Below are 12,606 nucleotides of genomic sequence, written 5' to 3'. Positions count from 1 at the left end.
GCGGTGCGGGGCGGCGGCACTTACTCGCCCCGGGCGGTACCCACCACGTATACCCGGCCGCCGGCCCGGAGCCCCGCGCCAGCGCCTCCAGCAGCAGCCGGGGCAGCCGGGCAGCCAGTGAGCGAAGCTGAGTGACTCATCGGAATAAGTGGCCAGTTCCGTTGTGGGCCAACAGCGCGCGCGAATCGGAAATCAAAGGGCCGGCTCATGCTATCGAGGTGGAGGAGGTCCAGGTGGGGCAGGACTCGCGCTCCAGGATGTCCTCCAGCGGGGCGCGCGCTGCGGCTCCTCCTGACGCACGGCGCGGCGGCCGCCGCTGCGTGTCGAATCGACACGTTGGAGATGGGCGTCGCGGCCGCGGCGACGGGCGGCGTGGGCGTTGGGCGTCGCCCCGTGACGCGAGCACCCGCGCGCCGTCGGATTTAAAAGACGTCACGCGGACGTCGAAAAGGGGGAAGCGCGGCCCGCGGGGCCGGCCCCATAGCAAATGTGAACAGAATCTCGGTCCCCTTCGAGGAAATCGACATGCGCAAATCGCTACAATGCAAACTTCCTATTCCGTTCGTTGTGCTCATATATGCGAATGAATGAGAGTGTATGTGTGTGTGTGTACTATGACTGAGTGTGTGAGTGAGTGAGTGAGTGAGTGAGTGAGTGAGTGAGTGAGTGAGTGAGTGAGTGAGTGAGTGAGTGAGTGGGCGGTGCGTGTCGCCGCTCGCGTGCCGCGCTCGCACACGTGACGCGAGTATCGAAGTGCTGATAACGGCGGCCTCAGCCTCAGCCAGCAGCGCCCCGCCGCCGCGTTTGGCGCGCTTTTCGTACGAACGACCTGCTGCGCGCTGCCGCCCGCGGGGGAAGCCCAGCCGGCCCAGCCCAGCCCAGCCCCGCGCGGAGGCGGCCTGGCCTGCTTGTCCATGCAGGCGAGCGTGTCGCGCTTGCGTACCGCAGCCGGACACTGCGCTCCAACACTTTGGCATGTGTGTGTGTCAGCGCGCTTCTTTGGCGGTTGAATCGAGTCGTTTGAAAAAGGGTTTATTATGCAGATGTAATTATGAAATCGATATTGTGTGGACGTGTGTTACGTCTCCAGCCTCCCTTTGGCCCCTATAGATCTAACACGGGTATTCTGTTCGTCTGACCCAAAATTAAATTACCCCTGCTGCAGACGACTCTTAAGTTTCTCGTATTACACTGTTTGCGTGCGGTTGATACGGGCGCTGCGGGTTGCGAGTGATGTGGTATCCGGCCCATGTGATTCAGAGCCGGTCGGCCGACGCGACGCCACGATTAAGATGTTGGCGCCCCCCCCCCTCCCCCCGCCAACATCCTCTTTTCCCCCGCGATAGAGGGACACATCAGGCAGCAAATCGTTTTCGCCGCCTCCGGCTGCCTCTCACACACTCATCCTCGTTCTCACGGCGCGACAGGGACGCCACCGCCGCGGTGGGCGACGGACTGGACAGGCCACTTGCGGCGGGCGGACCTCACGCGGCGCACGCCGCCAAGCGCGAGGGGGGAAGGGAAACCATTTCCGGTTGAAATTTGAAATGAGCGAAATTATATGACTTCGGCAGGCTTATTGTTGGTTAGGCGCGATGGCGACGATCGAATGGGTGGTCGACCGATACATCAACCAGGCAGTGATCCAACTCACCGTACTGGCATGGTGGTCAGCCATTAATTTTTGCCTACTCTAAGCGCAATAAACCGTCCCCATTAGGCGGCATATGCACCCCCACCCCCCACCCCCGAAAAAGAGTGGAAAACAGAAAATACGCGTGTTTCTGGTCGAAGTAAAAGGGAGACAATGAAAATAAATGCTCAAAAAAAAAACTTAAATGAAGACGTTGAATTTGCAGGACACGGGCGCCCTTTTATCTGACCTGACATCTCTGTTATGGGCCGCGTCGGGCGGTACAGTATGGGAGGGAGATGACTCCCGGGCGCATACCTGAGGGCAGGAGCAGGCAATGATGTTTCCGCTGTGGAGGGAGAGAGAGAGAGAGAGCGAGAGGTGGTCCGACAAGGTGGTCGCTAAGTAGTATGGTAGTCGTAACAAGGTGTTCCGCGCTCGAGCCAAGCCAATGGACCAGCCGGCCGCTGCTCTGCCCGATGGAGCCGGCGAGCCGCTTTGGCCCCCGCTGCCGCTGCTGCTGCTGCTGCCGCCTCGGCCCGAGCCCAAGGGGGGACCCGACCAGATGCCCCGAACGGCGTGAGAAAAAGACGAACACAGGCGGTCAATTTAGAGGAGGGCCTAACAAGGTTGGGCCGGTGCGGTGCCTGCCGCGACCACCCAAAACAGACGGAGCAGCGACACACAAACACACACACACACAATCACACATACAGACGCGGCGCGCACGCGGAGATAACTAACAGGAATGATGTGTGTGACTGTCGGCACCCGGCCCACCGTTGGTGGTGGTCGATATCCTACAGCCTCATTTAAAGAGAGTGGATTGGCTGGTGCATCTTGCCAAAGAAGCTGTGGTCCTGGTGGTGCGCCAACAGGCCAACGACGCCCATACAATAAGGGCTTATAGGGCAGCAGGATGCAGCGGCGCGCCACGAGCGGCGCGTCGAGGCGGAGCAGTTGTTCTTCTGAATGGAGCGCGAAGGGCTCATCTATGACGCCTTTACATATATGTGGGTCATCGGTCCAAGTCCGGCGTGAATAAAAGCCCCGATACGACTCATTCAGCTCCAAGAGCAGAGTAGGGTCCTTTGACACAAAGGGCGCGAGTGCAGAGCAGGATGTGTTGGCTGGACGACCCCAAGCGGACCGCCCACCTCGGACCTCCAAATCCGGTCGGCGAGGTTGGTCGGCCAGAAGAGCAGGGTCCCAAGTCGCCCAAAACGTTTGTTCTCGGAAGCTTTTGTTAGATCCCGCCGGGCCGCCCTTCCCTTTGCTCGGCCCTCGCGTGTGCTGCTGCTGCTCCCCCAGTGAATCATGCGCAATCTGGAATCGGGGTAGTATAATTCCGGGCCGACGAGAAAAGGGAGAGACACTGCGGCGCAGGTGACGCGGCGACGGCGGTGGCGGCGCCAATTAGAAGCGGTTCAAACGTGTTCCTCCCGCAGGCCCTCCAGGACGATGACGACGCAGAGCACGCGAGAGCGTCGAGCCGCGCGCGGACAGCGCGCGGGACGCCGCCGCCGGGACGGACGCGGGACGGACGCGGACCCCGCGCGCGATGGACGCAACTTTCTGCAACCGAGCGGCAATATGGCATTGACGCCGACGCGCCGCCGCGCGCCACGTCAGGCCACTGGAATGCGAGTGATTTGGGCGTTAGGCCCTGCTGGCCGCTGCGGAGCGCCGCCGCCGCCGCCGCTGGGGCTCCTCCGGGAACCACATCAAAGGAGCAGGAGTCGAGAGCGGGGCGCTGCGGAATACCGGGCAGGGCAGTCTCTTGGGGAGCGGCGGGCAGCGGGATGTCAGTGACACGGCAGCCCGACGCCGGCGCTGCCGGTGCAGTGCCGGTTGCAGCACAGGCAGGAGGCGCCGCGGCCGCGGGCCTGGCGCAGGCGAGCGGGCCGGCCGGTTTCTGATGCCACAGCGCGCCCGCCGGCTGTCATCCCGCGACGCTGCCGCCCGTCACTCTCAATTTCTCCTGATCCGGGGCAGCAGCGGGGCAGGTGCGTGCGTTGCCCCCCCGGGCCACGCCCGCCACGCCACGCCCCCTTCACGCAATATCACGCCACCGAGATGCAACCAACCCAAGGTCTGGGTTTGTATGGTCCCACTCGCTCGCCAAGAAGCACCGCTAGCAGCGCGCGCCCCGCCCCGCCAAGCCCACGAGGCCCCGCCACGCCCCGCCTCGACGCACTGCCGGATAGAGGTGAGGTGCGACCGGGTTGACCCAGATCACACGACGGCCTGTTCCTTGATCCGGCTGGCCGGCGGGGACCGTCGGCCACCTTTTGTGTCTATAGCAGCTCGACACTTTATTGAGCTGAGGTATCAATGGACTGCCCTCTGAACACTGTGTGCTATGCTATGCCGATGAGTGCGAGAGAGTGAGTGTGAGTGAGTCCGAGAGATGACTCTCTCGCGGAGCACAGGCGACGCCGACTGGAGAGCGGTTGTACTGTACAGTAGTCCTGTCCATGTCGGGCGGCGTATAAGTACAGTACATGCGCTGGCGGACGCGGCGGTCCGAACCGAAAGTGAAATGCGGGGGGGGGGGGGGGGGGGCTCCTCGCTAAAGGCAACTCACTTCAATTCACGGTGTCCACAATGTAACACGACATTGCACTTAGAAAAGCCCATCGGAAAAAAGCAAAACATTCGTAGGACAAGTTGGCTGGATGTCCACGCGGTGGCCCCGAAATGATGCAAGGTCAGCCTCGGTCAGGTGCGCGGGCCCCGCTCCAGCGCGGGAGTGGCGGGACGTGGCGGTGGGGCCGACCGGTCGCGCCAACAGCTGGTGGAGTGAGTCACGGGCGCTGCTGCTTGCAAGTGCGCGATGTACATGAGGTGCGTACTGTTGTACGCGCACTCCCCCTCCAAGCACGGCGTCGTCGCTTCGTGTGTCATATTGATTGGCATTTCCGCTCCGGGGCTTTACCTTTCGGGGCGCCGCGAGCCGCGGTGCTCCGGGCACGAGCGGACCCAGTATAGGGTCAGGGCCTCGCGGGCCACGAAACTCGACGAAACCAGAGCGCCCTCGGATGAAGAGAGCGAGAGCAGAGAGCACATGAAGCACGTCTTTGCAAATCCAAGCCTAAGCCATGGAAATATTATTGAAATGTGTTCAAAGTCGTTATTTTTGTACTTTATGTCGATGCAGAACTTTTGAAGAAACTTGGTGGGCTATATGAATGAAGTTAATGGGTGTCCATCTTAACTCAAAGATAGATTCCTTTTTCCAAAATATGTTCATGTTCAAGTACATTTCCTCGGGAAAATATGCACTTGTTATACCCAAGAGACTAGTCTCTTGTTATACCACGTACCATTTTTTGACAAAAATATGTAAGCCTAGTGAAAAAAACTATATGGACTCAATTTTGTTCGTTTTAACAACTGTTGGGCATCAAATGCGCCAACCCTTTATGGGGGCCAACATTGAGTCGGTGCATCGTGCGAATATTAATGATTTACCCGATTTAACACGGCCTTTGCCTTGTCATGCTTGCCGGGCTGACTCACCCGCGGAGAGCATGACCATCATCACCTGGTTCCGGAAGGGCTCCTCACCTCGCTGCTCCAGCAGCAGCAGCAGCGCGGGGTGGGGGGCCTAAGGAGACAAGAGTAAAGGGTTTTCCCGCGGCGGCCAGGCCCGGTGGATGCTGTATGGAGGGGCAGCTCTACACTCGCGCGTTTGGCAACTTGTGCAACGCGAGAGGCAACGAGAGGCGCTGGTCCTGTTCGGCCATTTGCCCCTGACCCGGTACCCGGTCATTATTTGCGGTCGTGGCTCGGCTCGGCTCGGCCCGGCCCGGCTCGGCTCGGCCGTTCGTTCGGTTTGGCGAGAGCCGCGTACAGGTTGGTTCCTGTAGGAAACGGCGGATGAAGATTGAAGAGGAGTGAGTGGAGAGGAAACTTGATGATTTGAGGGCAACCTCCGCCTCTCTCCTCCTCCTCCCCCTCCTCTCCTCTCTTCCGCCGACCAGTTCTCGTCGCGCCGCCGCCGCCGCATGCGCCGCGGAGATCTGAGGAGATCCGAGCGAGCAGGATGATGAAACCCGCAACGATCCCTTCCTTTCCTTCCGACGGTTTCGCGCTGCTTGCGCGATCAATGGGCGAGATGAGCGTGAGTGTGTGTGTTTTACCTGTGAGGAGGCGTTCTTATTAATCGCCCCCCCCCCCTTCCCTCTCACTCATTCCCATCCTCACTCACTCACTCAAAGCCCCTCACTCGACTCTTATTATCATCGTCCCTGCCGAAGTTTTATTGGGGTTCCTTTGTCGGTCCGGGAGACGTTGGCTTCTCCGCTGCAGGCCGAGGCGCCTCTCCCCGCCGCCTCCGCTTTCCATAATGCGAGCCAAAAGGGTTGGGTGGTGTGTATATGGCCGAGGCAAGGTGAGGCGGGCGGCGGCGGCGTGGTGTGTGGGTACACCTTTACTACCTGTGCCTGTCTCTGCCACAGGCGCCTCTCAACTGCCGCTTCTTGCCTCTTCTCTTCTTTTTTTTTTTTTTTTACCGCCGGTTTAGCGGCTGGTTATGGCCGCCTGTGCGGTCATCGAAACAGGATCACCGGGTTGTGATGGCCTCACGACGGGCCACACACACGCGCGGTGTTATTAAAGCCTATCACCCACAGTGTGGTGTCGCCAACACCACCGAACGAAATTATTAATCCCCTACCCTCACTCAATTTTAAATGTATTATTATAATTTTTGCCGCCGCATGACGGGATACGCGACAACACCCATAAAATGTCTCTAATACCCGAGACAGTAAAAAATAAAAAGTTGTTGGACCCCCCCCCCGAACCCGAAATTTATCGGTTTCGGTCGTCCGAAATGCCGATATGAAGCACCCGGCCGTGATGTCACGTGACTCACAACACAAACCCCCAGGGAGTACGTCGGTATGCAGCTCCCCCTGCGTTAGAACTTGGGCGGCAGCCTCTTCCCCGCGCGACACGTCACACTACCTCGGGGAAGACGTCAAGGCCCAGAGCGCGCCCCCCGGCACGGCGGTGGCAGCGGCGGCACGCCCCGAGCAGAGCGCGAGCGCGCCTCTCAGACAGAAAAAGGTTTATCACTTTCGCCAGAAACGCAGCGACAAACACGACGGCGCACGGCCTGTGACTAGTGTGACATTTATTCAAAAACCATACAGGCTATTTCCGGCCGACTGACCATACAGCCGGGCGAAGCAGTGTTCGCTCATCCATCCGCGCTGCGCCAGCCCCTCCTGACCGGCCATGCACACGCCCCTGCGGGCCGAGCCGGCGCCTGCTCGTGAACACCTGCCCCGCCCCGCCCCGCCCCGCCACGCCCCCCGGGGGCGGTCAGTGTTTGTATACCCGGGCCTGTAATTAGCGCTGGCCGGGCCGCCGTTAGGCCCGCCGTTAGGCCCGCCTTTAGGCCCGCGCGCCCCGCCGATGGCTGCCGATAGCATCGAGGCGCCCTGCGCGCCCCGCGGCCCTCTGCTCCCACGCTGGTCATCCACTCTGTCGCCTCCCTCGCCGCCCGCAGGGTAGGCAGCCCTTCTAGCCCGCCCCGCCCCGCCGCGGTCATTTGGAGACACTGAGTATCTTTCTCTCTCTCTCGCTCTCTCTACGTCAGGCCCGGCTGGTCCAGCGCCCGCTCGGGCAACCCCTTCTGCATCCCCCGGGGCCTCTGCAAGACTACTAACCTCGGACCTCCCCGCGATGAGTTGCAATGCCGAAAAACCCGGGATGCCTCCGCTGCCCCACTCTACCGTTATGCATGCGTGACGTACGAGTGTGCCTTGCTACTCATGCCGAGATTCCCGACGGTCTCGAGCGAGTATAACTAACATAGGCACGCGCGCCCCCAGCAGCTCACCCGGTTTCTCCGTTTTTGTACGTGGTCATCGTTTTACTCCCCGTTTTGAGATTCCCGCGTACCGCCCTACTGAGCAAAACCTCAGCTCATAAACGAAATACTTTTTCATATTTCTAAATTCATTTTTTTATTGTTCCTCTCGGCCACTGGCTGCAAACAACTAACTGCCGCGTGCTCCCATAGCTCGCCTACTCTCACTACTAATGAATGGATGAGCCGGGGAACAACGCCGCGCTGCGCCCGCCCCGGTCTCAAGGGCCCTACACTCTGGCGGTGGGCTTCCCTCCGCGACGGCGGGCGTACTCCATGCGTCACTGTATCCCGCGCCAGGATCCGCAGCATCACCACTGGACCACAGCGAGTAGTGCCGCGACACGTGCGAGAGAGTGAGCGAGCACGTAGGCCTACTTCAATTATCCACCTTGTCTCGTTTGGCTATGACTATTTTGAATGTCATCCTGCGACTATAGCGTCATACCGGACATTATTCTTAGCCCGCGCATCACAGAAAGTTTGCCGCGCACAAGTTTTGTGGTTGTGTGCGGCTCGCGCGGTGTATGACGGCGCGCGGAGGATCAACAATCTTGTGGAGAACACTATTACACTTTTATTGTGATTACGGACTCGTTTGCCACGAACCATCCTCCCCGGCCACTCGCTCGCGGTGGCAGGTGCGGTAAATGGCCTAACGAAGCGCGTCGCTCCACGCCCGTCACGGAGCGTTTTGGCGTGGCGGGGCGGGGCGGGGCGGAGCTGGTTCCACGCTGTCTGGCCCGGCAGAGCACCCCCCGAACGCACAGTCACCCCGGTGCCAGGCAGTCTGGGGGAAGGGATGCGCCGTGCAGTGGCTGATTGAATAAGGCGCAAGTCACGGCAGGAAGGGCTTCCCCGGCCAGCCCGAGCCCCGCAGACAGCGCGCCGCCGTCGCCGCCGTCGCCGCCGTGCAGCTCGGGCCGACGTGCAGGTCGAGGTGCAGGTGCAGCAGCCCGGCCCCGTTCGTATCTAGGCGCGCTCGGGCCACGCCGCACCACGCCACGCCACGCCGCCGCCGCTGCTGCACCGCTACCTGGTGGTGTCCACCGGTGTCACCACGCCGCCGGTCAAGCTTCGCCAGCCCCCCGAGAGAGGGTGCGAGTGCGGTGGTTGTGGTGTGTGACCTGATGGTGGTCCATGCCACTCGCACGGATGCTGTATACGGGGTCACTTTTGTCGGAGTTGCAATACATTGGCATCGTGTAGGTGGTGCCTTGATAAAATGTTTCGATATGGGACAATAAGGGTAGCAAAGGCAAATTTGAAGTGAGCGCCTTACTGTCGATAGGCATTAGGCAACAGGCAACATCTTGTGTGTTCGGGGTTGCAACAACGCTCTCGTCCGGCAGAGCACACATGAAGACTTATTTGCGCCCTATCACGTCACGTATCGTCTGCAACCAACTGTTCAATATCAAAACACTTCTCTAGGCAACCCCTATAAGCTCCCGAAGTATTTTTTTTTGCGATTTTTTTACTCCATCCACAATCACTCTGTATTTGCACTCCCCCGGGGCGGGCAGTGTTGTGGCTGTAGGGGGCGGGGGCGGCAACGATCATCGGGCAGAGTGGCGTGAAATAGCACCGTAAAATCGAAGGTACGAAACGTAGGAATCCGTGACGAGGCAACGAGCACTGAAAAGCCGTTGGTGTGGTTTCGGTCGTCGCATTCTGCCGATGGACCGGGGTGCCACATTTGACGATTATGCCGCTCTGTTCTCATCCTCTGTGGCCTCATGGCCCATGGCACCCCCAGCGTCGTGGTCCTCCTCGGCCGTCGTCCCCTCGCGCTCCTCACGTCTCCCACGCTCACCTGCGCGCTACCTGCCCCCCCTGGATCCTGTTTCCTGCGCTCCGCGGGGGTCTGTCCGTCCCCTGGGCGAAGGCGAAGGCGCCCCCCGCGGGGAGCGGGGGAGGGGGCGGGGCTAGCCACTTTGTTGGCCCGAGTGTCTCTGCCGTGTGCACGATGTAGACATCACACAAACCAGAGCAAAAGCGCGGGCCATCGTCCAGGCCGTGGCCGGACCGGGGGGAGACAATGGTGATAATGGCCGTGAAAGTTTTTAGGCGATCGAATGAGCGGACCGGTGCTCAGGGTCCCCGGTGTGCGTCGCCCCCCGGTGGACTCGCTCAGGGCCTCGATGAGCACCTCGATGAGGGGGCTGTCCGCGGGGGGCGCCGCCGGCCTCGCGAGCTGGGAGGTCCGAGCCCTCCCGCCCGGGGCGGGCAGCTGCGCCGTGCACTCTGCACCTTTGTGCACGCGCGCGCCGGGACCGGCTGTATGGCGTTGACATGACTATCTGTGTAATGTGCCTCCTGTACTGACGAGGGATTTGTTTGATTGCAGGACGCACGCGGCGCCGACTGACTGAGCAGCAGCTGAAGAGGTAAGCACCAACCGGGATCACCAGGGGGGGGGGGGGCATGCAGCAGCGAAGCAGTCCGCTCGTTATCGACTGTCATAGTTTGCGCATCATGATTGAGGTACTTATTCGACGAGATAAGATTTGGTGACGACGTGAAGTGGTGGTGTCGGAAGAGTTTGGACGAGTTTCTGTGTTATGAGTGTTATTATGTCATTGTCGGGAGAAAGAAAAGATTTACCGTAACAACCACGAGAAAGAAACCGCGATTAGGATAGGCGCGGGTACTTTTCGTTAAAGGCACTGACACGGAATTACCGAGCAGCTTTGTTTTCGTCCGATATATCCCTGCGACAGGTTTCAAAACTCCCACTGTCCCGTCCCGTATGGTGTCCTCAGGAGAGAAGGGCGCCCTTCTCTCCTGGTGTCCTACTGTGCCGCATGCCACATGCACCACGCGTGTGGGCTAGTTGCCTACTCACCAGGGGCTACAAGGCACCCGTGTGGTGAGCGACCTTGGGCAATCCGCATGCATTACAGTATACAAAATTAAATATAACTCTGCTGGGGCCCATGGGAAACCGTAGTACGGAGGCAAATGCAGAGACAGCGTCGTTACTCACCGACAAGCTGCCCGACCTGCAGGTGGGCGAGCCCGGCCAGCACCTCCGGGGTGAGCAGCGGCGAGATCCCCTTGAGCTGCATGGCGATGCGCTGCTTGCTTGTCGCCGAGCCGTGCGTGCCCCCGCGCACCGCCGCGCACCGGGCTCCACTGCGGCACCGCACTTCTGGTCCGGCGCCCCGCTCGTCTCCCAAGAGATAAGCTGATAACCCGCCAGATAGCAGACTTCTTTTGCCTGCAGGCTAATTTGTCGCCTCGGCAGACGCGCACGGTCCCCGTGTGCTCCCCGGTATGGCTCCACGCGAGGTTCCCTGTTCAGTTAGACCCCCCGGCCCTGCCACCTAACCTAACACAACCCATCCCAACCACTGCCCGGCAAGGCCCGCGGTCCACGACCTTGTCTTACGCGACCTTCTTATCTGACGGTTATATTATTGCGGTTCTTTTATTTTCCAATCGCCGGGCGCGCGCGCACGTGTGTCGCACAAGCCACGCCACTACAGGTGCGCGGCCCTCTCTCGCGCGCTCTCTCCCTCGCGCTCTCCCTCTCTCTTCCTCTCTCTTTCCCTCGCGCGCTGCTTTACGCGGCACAAGTCATGCGGAGAGTGCGCACGGTGCGGTGAGCTGCTCGGCCTGATTAGTGCCCTAGGACCGGGGCGAGCGAGCGTGGGGGCGCGCAGCGGCGGGCGATGGGCAGCGATAGCCCGCGCCGCGGGCCGCCAGAGAGAGAGAGACGCGGGGCCGGGTCGGGCCGGGGGAGGTCGACGACAGACGGCCTGGCGACTTAACGACCTCGCCGGGGCCTGCGGCTGCCTCTATGCGGCTGCCCGCACCGCCACACGGCCGGCCCTGCCCGGCCCGCGCGCGCAAAGGGGTGGCCGACGCAACAGCGGCGCGGTGGTGGTGGTGGCGGCTGACGGCTGATGCGCGCGGCCGGTTCCGCTGCGTGGGCACCCCGCGCGGAACTGCTGCACACGTCTCTGACGTTCGTCGGCTTCTCCAACCCGCAACCCGCAAAAACAACCCCCCTATAACGTCCGCGCTCGCAGTGGAAATACAGCATTACGTATTGGAAACTCGCGATGGGATCAACAATCTTATATTTTCCCCACCTGGTCTGACTTATAAAGCGAGCGCATGGTTGCTATTTCTGTCGACTCGGGCTTGCTAATCCTTCCGGCCCGGTCCGAGAACGGAACCTCATGGCGCTATTTGCGGACGCGCGCTGCTCTACCGCGTGTCAGTATAGAGTTGCGCCGCCATGGGCCGCTGTTTGGGAAATGCATTGGGCGTCGCTAATAGTCGAAGCTGTCTGACAAGGAGTAGTAGTTTAGGTGTTTTTCCCGTCTAAATTAATTTTTGAGCGAGTTTTTTTTTTCTTTACCACAAAGCCGCATGCACCCGCTCGGGCCACGTGCGGGCTTATCGCCCGATACATTGATGATTATATGGTCGTCCAAACAAACGCAGCTGCCGGAGTGGTGCTGCTGGAGCGAGCCGGGCTTGCCCCGCTGCCCCAGATCCCCAGATCTGTCCACATAACGTTGTTTTTGAATTTTTTCATTCAATCGGCGACGCAAACCAAAACCGACAAAATCGGACAAAATGAAAATTTGATGCAACAAAATTGACGACATTACGGTGGTGTGAGTTTTGGAAGAAGCAAACTTACGCATACGTGACACTTCTGCAGCCATCTGCGTGCCTGCGCGCCGCGGCTTGTGCGTCAAAATTATTTGAAATACCTCGACCGCACATTGTGATTGCCGCAGGTGATAATCACGCCGCCGTTATCCGGGCGGTCGCAAACGTGGCGGTGGATAGCGGGGCCCACGGCTCGGGGCTCCAAGTCCGGAACTAGACTATATGGCATCGGGCAGAGAGACGCTCTAGCATCGGGCCAGCAGCGGGTGCGCCGCGAAGGATGCTATTCGTATGCTCGAGGATCCTCCGCGAAGCGCCGCGATCCTCGTCCTGCTCAAAGCCAACAATGCAGCTGGTTCGTGACAATGCTGCGAGCCCTGCGCTAAAAAGGCCGAGTGATGGCGGCGAGCACCGCGACCACGCGGACCCCACCGCCCCCGCCGCCGCGTCCCCCTGG

At 60.4% G+C, this 12,606-nt stretch overlaps 1 protein-coding gene across 2 annotated transcripts in view; it reads left to right on the top strand.

Moving 5' to 3' along the window:
• The window catches only part of LOC113203217 (uncharacterized), a 57,187-nt gene that overhangs the window by 31,597 nt on the left and 12,984 nt on the right, over positions 1-12,606 (top strand). For both annotated transcript variants that reach the window (XM_026417797.2, XM_052268872.1), the window contains exon 2: positions 9,868-9,907. The gene's annotated coding sequence lies outside the window, so the exon portion shown is untranslated. The remainder of the gene's footprint in view (positions 1-9,867; positions 9,908-12,606) is intronic.

The sequence above is a fragment of the Frankliniella occidentalis genome, unplaced genomic scaffold (assembly GCF_000697945.3).
Source record: "Frankliniella occidentalis isolate FOCC.00 unplaced genomic scaffold, Focc_3.1 Scaffold78, whole genome shotgun sequence".
NCBI lineage: Eukaryota > Metazoa > Arthropoda > Insecta > Thysanoptera > Thripidae > Frankliniella > Frankliniella occidentalis.
This window is presented reverse-complemented; position numbering and strand designations above follow the sequence as displayed.